This window comes from Mesocricetus auratus, unplaced genomic scaffold (assembly GCF_017639785.1).
Source record: "Mesocricetus auratus isolate SY011 unplaced genomic scaffold, BCM_Maur_2.0 Super-Scaffold_100013, whole genome shotgun sequence".
In the NCBI taxonomy this organism is placed as follows: Eukaryota; Metazoa; Chordata; class Mammalia; order Rodentia; family Cricetidae; genus Mesocricetus; species Mesocricetus auratus.
The window spans coordinates 51,176,378-51,185,046 of record NW_024429196.1 but is presented as its reverse complement, the minus strand read 5'-3'; the positions used below and the strand labels follow the sequence as shown (position 1 = coordinate 51,185,046).

Sequence of the window (8,669 nt, the reverse complement as noted above, 5' to 3'; positions counted from 1 at the left end):
AGCTCTGGGTGGCTGAGATAGTATATTGTGTTCCTAACCCAACTGCTTTCAATTTAAAAAGAAGTTAGAAGAAAAGTGAAATTATGTTTCCTAGTTATTTATAATTAATGATAGTGAATACTTTAATATTATTACATTGCTGTGTTTAAAGAAAATTATTTTACCTTGGCAAAATATAGTTCCTTCTAAAAAACAAACAACAACAACAATAAAAGCAACAATAAAAAAAACTTGTTCTTGGCTGAAAAGTGCTTTCAAAGCTTTTCCAGGGGATGGACATGGTATACATGCTACCTTTTGTCTCTGCATTTAGTGTAAAGATTCAGGCATTATGCTGGCCTGCCCCTGTCACCTGAATGCACTCAGGCAGTACCCTGGTCAGCCCAGGGTTCCATGACTACCAGTCTGCACTCGGGTGCAAAGGACCCCTTTAAAAGAAAGACCCCTGCCCACTTACACTCTCTCTCTTTTCCTTTCTCTTTCCCACGGTTCCCTTGGGGCAGACAGGACTTTTCCTGTCTCCCTCTTCCCTTCTGTTCTCTCTGTCTGTGTCTTTTTCCCTCTTTTCTCTTTCCTTCCTCCGCTTTCCCTTTCTAATAAAACTTATCACTAAGCGCTGTCTACCTGGTATGTTTGTCCCCCACCTCAGTCACCCTCAACTGCCATGAAATACCCCAAGGTTCCCCCCTCTCTTTATCATAACACTTAGGAAGCAGAGGAAGACAGATTCTTCGTGACTTCTACGCCAGCCTGATTTCCAGGCCAGCTGGAGCTACACAGTAAAACTCTTACTATCAAACAAAGAAAGCCCGTAATATTTTCACAGCTTGACATAGGCAATAAACAAGCTTCCAGGACAAACTAAACTGAGACCTCTTGAGAGAAGAGCAGTCAGGTCTACAGCAGAATACAAAGAGCTGACTTGAGACTCACCCTGTTGACGTTATGGTGGGAAGAAACTTTGAGTTCCACAGCATAGACCTGGCTGTCAGGATGAAGGTGGAACCAGACACAGGGAGGAGTTTCTTGGGTTGTTCCTTAAAATGTCAGCTGTGTAGACTCCTCCTTGGAATTTATCCAAAGGCTTTCAGACTTTGGGGGCATCAAAAGACAATTGCACTAACAAGGGCTATAACAGTTTGGGTAGAAAATGCTCCCAACAGGTTCCTCTTTGAACACTTGGTCCTTAGGTATGGTTGCTACTTGGGGGGATGGGAGACCTCATTGGAGGAAGGGGATGGGTCTAGGGGTTTACAGCTTAGCCTGTGTCCCATCTGTTTTCTAGTCTGCCCAGAAGGGCGGAGGTCCCGCTAAATACTCCTGCCTCCACGGAACTGCCGGATGCCATGTGATCATAGTGTTGGACCTACATCCTCTTAACTGTGAGTCCCCTACCCCACCCCTGCTGCCTCCCTCTCTCACCACCCCCAAGTTGTGGTGAAGGGACAGGTGATGTCTCACGGCCAGAGACTTACTCAGTCATTAAGACAGGCTGCACCAGAAAACGATCCAGACTCAGAGAAGTGGAGGACTCTGACTGAGAAACTTGACATTGAGTAATTTGATCTGTTTAGTGAATGAATGGCAGAGCAGGGATTTGAAAGCAAGTCTTACCTCCAGGCATTCCCTAAATTGTAATTGTGCAAAGAAGGATAAGGGTGAAGAAAGAAAAGAAGTCTAAGAAAGATTACAGAATGTAACAGCTGAACTACCTGTACCCATTTTTTCTAAAAATATCCCAGTCTAATGACTTCCCCCAGCATACATTTATTTCTAGGCACAAGGAACTCATTATATCAGCCATGGTAGGGGTGGGGAGTCACGCTCACCCCTCCCTAAATGTGAAATAGGAACGAACATGGATTATCCTCAGGTTCCTCAGGTAAGATGAAAGTAGACCAGCACTTTGCTGCTAAACCATGGGGAGCAGTAACACATGTATCAAACATGCAGTTTTCATGGTTATCATGAAGGCATAGACAACCTGGGAACATAAAGATGAACTTCTATCGTTTTTGAGATAGGTTCTCACATGGTCCAGGCGACCTCAAACTCACTACACAGCTGAGGTTGACATAGAACTTCTGATCCTCCTTCCTCCACCTCTCCAGAGCTGGGATCCCAGGCCTGCACCACAATATCTGGTTCATAGAGAGCTGGGGATCAAACCCAGGACCCTGGGCATACCAGGTAAGCACTCTGCCAACTGAGCTACACCTCCAGCCTCTAAGTTGTTCTTTTAGATACAAATTCATTTTTGCCTTCATGTTTATGAAACCTGTGCCAGGAAGCACAGCATTTCTTTCCACCGTTTTCCCCTCTGCCTCTTTGCACTTATATTCAGTAGAATATTAGTACCTGTGTGGCCTCAGTGCTTTCCTGTGTACCCTTAATCATAACTCCCAAGGCAGAATTTGTTCTAACTTTATTTTTATTTTAAAAATTCTTAAAATTCCTGCCTGGCAGAGCACAGAAGGTAGACATGAGTGAGCTGGTCAGCCTCTGTTGAGAAGAAACAATGTGTAGAGAAGAAAGCAGTGCTGGGCTTTGAAGGCTTCCTAAGGCAGTCAGCTCCTGAGTCCACAGGACCTGGCATACGACACTCCAATATTTGCAGAGTCATGGGCCCTAGGACCACAAGGCACGCTGATGCAGCACCTGATTCAACAGGTAGAGAAGACAGAGGCCAAGAGCAGTTCCCTCCAGATTTACAGCTTGATTGCACCTTCTGAATATTTTACATTGGTGTGGATTTTTGTATATTGATACAAATTTAAGGTTACCTTTGTTATACTGTATAAATGTTTCTACTTTTGTTTAAGGTATTTTTGTATATTGATATAAATTTAAGGTTCTTTTTATTATACCATATTGTACATATATTTCTACTCTTGTTTAAGGTATTGTACCTATACAGCTCATTTAAAATGTAAGTTCTAGCCCTTGAAAACTATTATTACAAACTACTTAGGATAATTAATACAGGTTAGTAGTTAACTAAAATGATCAAACTTATATTCATGTTAGCTAAGTTTTCAAGGTTAAACCAATATTTTTTTTAGATAGATAGGTGGTCTTCGAACACTTCAGAGACCTACAGAACATGACATTTAAAAGTATTTTTAATAACATAAGGCTTTTCATGACAGTGAGATACATCTGCTCCTGACAGCACCAATCTACTTCAAAAAAGGATGTTGGGCATTGAAGAACCTCCATATGGAGTTTTCTTTCTATGTGGCAAAGGTAGCTACTGGGCAAGAAAACTGCCCTTGCCTCAACTGCTGATAGTATGCTATCTAAATTTGACAAGCAGGACACAAAAGAAGGTGACTGCTGAAGTTTGTCAAGACAAGGTAGAATAGTCTTTCAAAGTTCCTGTTTCACAAAAAAAAGTCTGTCAGATATTGTAGGCCTTAGGCTAAAGACGGATGACCAAATGCTACGGAGGAACCTTGGGTGACTGTCCAGTCAATGAGATGCCTCTATCATTTCTATAGTTTTGGAAGTTGTTTGCTCTGCACTTCCTGTTTACTCAGGTAATACTATATCCTTCTTGAGTCTCTGATGGGGTTGACGATTAGATAGTTATAATTACAGTTTCCTTGTTACCAAGTTCAGAAAAGAAAACTCATAAAAGAGATGTAAAGCTTACAAGATTAAGAGACATAAAAGCTTAAGTTGTTTATCTAATAAGATGTTTTGAGTTCTAAAAAAGATGTCTTTAGGATGGTAATATAAGTTGTGATAAAAACTGGTTTAGATATAAAATTCTAAGATAGAATAGATAATACAGTACTTTCTTCAAATTTGCCAAATACATGTGGACTGGTTATTGTGAATGTAATTCTTACCTGATAATTGTCTTTATTGTATATAGTTTTACTATACCAGAGGAAAACAACAACAACAAAAAAACACTTTCCTTTTTATTTAGACAAAAAGGGGAAAATGTTGTGGGAAGTTTGATCACACTGTGACACTCTGAGACTATTAAATAGTTTACCTTGAATCAGGGACAGAGCTAGTAGCTAGGTGACTAGAATTGGTCATAGAGAAGCAATCAATTTGGATAGAGAAGGCACACAGGAAGAAAAGGGAGAAAACTTGAGTTTGGCTTTCTGTTGGTTTTGGTTTTGGCTAGGTCTCCAGCCAAAAAACAAGGTCAGCTGGTTTCTTCTCAGCCTCTCTGTTCTAGCACGTTTTCACCCACCACATCTGACTTCTGAGTCTTTGTTAATAAATAGAATGATAGAAACTTAGTTTAAACCTACATATCATGGCCATTGGCAGAGCCAGGATGCAGGACCAGAAAGTCCTCCAGGCCCTGGCCTGAGTGGCCCTGTACAGGCATTGCGTGTGGGGCCATGGGGCCATAGAGAATAATTAAAATATCAGTAGATTCATGGGAAGCACTTAGACAACAGAGAAACATCCCATTTATACAGTTATCCTGTGGTGACACTCAGAAAACTACTGTTGTCATTTTCAAAAGGTATCAGTTTTCCTACATGGGAACATAAACCTCTGATTTACAGCCTCTTCCTCATGAAGACTCTTTGGGTTTGTTTGGGTTCTCTTTGGGCTACTAAACCTTTTAGATCCCTGTAGTGTGAAGGAAGTGTTAAATGATGCTGTTAATGGAAGTAGGTTGTGCTAAATTGGATATCTGCAAGCAGTTTTATGATCCATAAAAGTCAAAGACTGTTTATGTAAAAGATAAGGGCAGGCCAGGCCCTGGGTATTCCTTGAGGATCAGTGGGAGGGTCTGGCAGGAAGGAAGCATGAAAGGAGTCAGAAGAAATGGCCAGGAAAGGAGGCAAGAAGCCTGTGGAAGCAGAGACATTCATTTCACTGGGGTTCCACTTGGTGCACCCATTTGGGGCCTGGTATAAGACACAGCCTCCTCCTTAGCAGGCCTTTGTTTCACACATTGGCACCACTAAACACTCAGGGAAAAATGTAAAAACTGCCATTCTTAAGCTATACATACTTCCAAGTCCTCAATGGTTTTAGCCTTGCTCCTAATTCTCTGCAGGCCACCACTGGCAATGTGTGTGTATGTGTAGTGTGTGGTGTGTGGTGTGGTATGGTGTTGTTTGTGTATGGTGTGTGTTCTGTGTGTGGTATGGTGTGTGCTGTGTGTATGTGTTGTGTGTGTGGTCTGGCTTGTGTGTGTGTGTAGTGTGTGTTGGGGGAGTTCATGGTACGGTCACATGCAGAGAATATGCAGTCTTTTCTTTCCTATTTGTGATCTGCTGATACAAAGAAAGCTGAATGTGTGCAAGTTATTCCTTTCAACATCTATAGATGCCAATTAATAATCAGAATGACAATATAGTTATTGCTATTAAACCTTTATTGAAAACTAGGAAACTGAGGCACAGAGTGATTATATGGCGAACCAAACATATGTGACAGAACAATGGGACAGGGAGTGAATACTCTTGAATGACACGTTCAAGTGGGCCTTCTGGTTTTTTTTGTATACTCACACACATGTGCATTTGGTCTTTTTGAGGTGGCAGATATGTTAGTCTCAAGCTCATGATCCCCTCCCTGTCTCTGTTTCCAGAGTGCTAGGACTATAGGTATGTGCCACCATACTAGGCTCCGTTACTTTTTTGAATATGACATCTGGGAAGGTTTAGACATAGTGACAGAATAAAAGGACTGATCTCTGTCCCCACATCATGACCTCTGTACCCTTCCTGTTCTCTGCTGTGGTTTAATTGGTCTGAAATTCTCCATGGCCTGAACCCATCTGTCTCACATAAACAACAGGCTTTAACCTTTAAACAGAATTGACTACTTTTAGAAACCAAAATGACAGGTAAGCTTGTGTATACAAGCCCTACTGAACACATTAGGGGGAGAATATATGCCCTTAAGTCTCTGTTTCAGGACTAAGGGAAGTAGCAGAGGCATGCCCTGAAATGAAAACATGAAGAATACAGCCTTCCTTATAGAATCCCACTTGGAATCTGCCAGGATAACCTAGATGGAGAAGTTCTGGGACACAATGTCTGTCTTAAAACACTAGTCTTTACTTTGGAATGTAGATATCTAAAGTGGAAGGCAGAAATCAACTCTATCCCAGAAGTATGAATTGAAGCACCCTTTGGCAAAGAGATAGAGATTGTACTTATTAGTGTAAACAGGAAAACAGGTGTTGAAACCACCAATGTGCATAGGGGGTTGCTTTGAAAGGGGCTTTAAAGGAGCAGGATAGTAGAAAAACTCACTAGCAGAGTTGATTTATGACCCTGGGAGTCTCTTTGAGGCTATTAATAACTAATAATTATATTATTTTAGTTCTGAATGAGACATGAGCATAAGAACTCCATTGACAAAAGAATAAAATATTCAACTCCCATGCACACCCATGTTTGCAGCAACTGTATTCACGGCAGCTAAGAGGTAGAAGATGGGCAGCTGGGTGGTAGTAACACACACCTTTAATCCCAGCACTCAGGAGGCAGAGACAGGTGGATCTCCGTGAGTTCGAGGACAGCCAGGACTACACAGAGAAACCTTGTCCTGAAAAACCAAAACCAACCAACCAAACACCCAGAAACAAAGAGGTAGACGTGCTCCAGTTATCCTCTTGGGTAAATGGATAAACACACTGTGGTACATCCTCACAATAAAGCCAACAGGGAGGGGTGGGGAAAGAAAGATAATGGAATGCCAACAGTCAGAGTATGGTGAACCTCAAAGACCACATGATCAATATACAAGCCACAAAAACTTGTGTCTGATTCCACTGTGTTCAGACTAGAATGACAGCCATACAGGCATTTCCAAGCTTTTGACATTGCAACAGAACATAATTTCTCTTTCTGCAAAGTTCCCACTTGAGAACCTGTGATCAAGTTACCAAATACAAATCATGAAAAAAACAAAGTCTCATATGACTTAAGTTAGGAGGTGGGACTGTGCTACCCAACCTCAAGGCCCACCCCCAGGAACTCTCTTTTTCCATTGCAGCTCCACCTCCTAAAGGTTTCAAACCTTCATGAGCAGCTCAATGATCTGGAGACCAAGTGTTCAGACAAGAGAGCCTGTGGGGGACAATTCACATTCAAGCCACAATACCTTCCAGTCCCCGGGATCATCTCAGGACTCCATGTATTTGATGCTGCAAAACTTTAGTCCCTGCTTCTGTCTTCATGTGACTGTCAAGGACACCTGAAGGTCATTGAATTTGGAGTCAATTACACACCAGAGTTACTATGACTGGAAGACCGTAAGCTACATGTGTGAAAACCCCCTTTTTTTTTAAATAAATAAACCTACATTTGTGGTGATGAGCATAGCATTTTAGAGCTCATTAAAAGAAACAAGCTAAGACCTTAGGAGAAGCGCTGACTAAGCATTTCCTCCTTCTCAGCCCTAAGCCTACCAAGAAACCAATTCCTTTCGCTCCACAGCCCAACCTAAACACAGAATCTGGAGAAGTTAAGCATTCTTTGTACTCCCGTTAGTTACAGAGGCAGGGTAAGGGCTGAGTCCCTGATGTCAAGTGAGGCAGCCTTTGTCTAAGAGCTATTTTAAAATTGCATTGCTGTGCTTGTACAACATGGGGGATCGAGCTGGGGAACCAGAAAGCCTTGCATTCCTGGCAGCCCTCACAGGCTGTTTCCAAAGAAACTTATCAGCCTGTCAACATTCTCACCAGCCCCTTGCCTTCCCAATGTCACAGGCCCGACAAAGTGCAGACAAATGTGCTTCTCGCAAGCCCTCTGCCAAGACCCAGCTAGGCAATTTTTCATGTCTCGTGTCCAAAGCGTATGATAGCAGTGACTTCCAGACAGCTGAGCCACAGCTCTGATTCTGTGAACTACGCTGTCAATTTTTATTTTAATTCTCCTTTATTCACAGTTTGATTTCCTGTAGGTTTGCTCTTACTTCCTATTCAAATACCAGCCCTAGAGTCCTCTTCACAGGTGAACGAACCAATCTACTACAAAGAGGAAAGTCTGCCCAGGGACTTCCACTGACTGTTAGACTCCATGCTTACTCATTTTTCCTGGGCAGTTAGCTACCAGTCTCTTTTTTTATTTTTTTAACTTTTTGAGATAGGATCTCTCTACGTAGCCCTGGCTGTTCTCAAACTCACAGAGACCTACCTGCCTCTGCTTCTGGAGTGCTGGGATTAAAGGCCTGCACCTAGATTAGCTACCAGTCTTTAAAAACAAAACAAAACAAAACAAAACAAACAAACAAAAAACCAGTCAAGCTAGGGCAGTGGAGAATTACATCTTTGCTTGCTTGCTTTCATTTATGTATTTTTGGTTGCTTTTGGTAGAGGCTCATGTCTTTAGGCTTGCCTTAAACTTGCTATGTAGCAGAGAGTGACCTTGAACTCCTGGTCCCCCTGCCTCTTCAGTGTGCACCAATTTTACTGAGTGCTGAAAATAAACTCAGGCCTTTGCACACTGATGTTGCAACAATAAACAGCACACTTACTGGAAGTAAAACTAAGTATTTATTGTAGAAATTACTCACAAGATACCAAACAAGTAACCCACATGAATCGAGTAGTTTTCTGCCGCCGAACTGGAAGCCGAAAGCCGGAAAAAGAGACCAAGACTTCCGTTGTTCAATCTTTTATACCTTCCCCTGTAACGCCCCCTAGCCATGCCCAAAAGTGGGCCTGGCTAGTG

The 8,669-nt window shown here is 42.1% G+C and overlaps 1 long non-coding RNA gene across 1 annotated transcript; it reads left to right on the top strand.

Moving 5' to 3' along the window:
- Positions 1 to 540: 540 nt before the first annotated feature.
- On the top strand, positions 541 to 7,313 carry LOC121143587. Its single transcript, XR_005880831.1, has 5 exons — positions 541 to 627; positions 1,286 to 1,382; positions 2,112 to 2,190; positions 2,467 to 2,670; positions 6,991 to 7,313. It is a non-coding gene; the product is annotated as an uncharacterized LOC121143587 (long non-coding RNA).
- The last annotated feature ends 1,356 nt before the right edge of the window (positions 7,314 to 8,669 follow it).